This window comes from Alligator sinensis, unplaced genomic scaffold (assembly GCF_000455745.1).
Source record: "Alligator sinensis unplaced genomic scaffold, ASM45574v1 scaffold169_1, whole genome shotgun sequence".
Lineage (NCBI taxonomy): Eukaryota > Metazoa > Chordata > Crocodylia > Alligatoridae > Alligator > Alligator sinensis.
The window spans coordinates 513,301-513,685 of NW_005841924.1; the positions used below are offsets into that span (position 1 = coordinate 513,301).

Sequence of the window (385 nt, forward strand, 5' to 3'; positions counted from 1 at the left end):
AGGGTTTGGCCTGCAAGCCCTTAACCATACGAGTGGCCCTTCTCTGGACCCTCTCCAGGTTATCCACATCCCTCTTGAAGTGGCGCGCCCAAAATTGAACGCAGTATTCCAACTGCGGTCTGACCAGCGCCCGAAAGAGGGGAATTATCACCTCCTTGGTTCTGTTCGTCATGCATCTGCTGATGCACGATAAAGCGCCATTAGCTTTCCTGATGACTTCGTCACACTGACGACTCATGTTCATCTTGGAGTCCCCTAGGACTCCAAGATCCCTTTCCGCTTCCATGCCACCAAGCAGGTCGTTTCCTAGGCAGTAGGTATGCTGGACATTTTTCCTCCCTAGGTGCAGCACTTTGCATTTCTCCTTGTTGAATTGCATTCTGTT

The 385-nt window shown here is 51.2% G+C and overlaps 1 protein-coding gene across 3 annotated transcripts in view; it reads right to left on the minus strand.

The window, feature by feature from the left end:
* Positions 1–385, minus strand: part of MND1 (meiotic nuclear divisions 1) — a 64,839-nt gene that overhangs the window by 28,475 nt on the left and 35,979 nt on the right. The gene's annotated exons all lie outside the window — the stretch shown is intronic.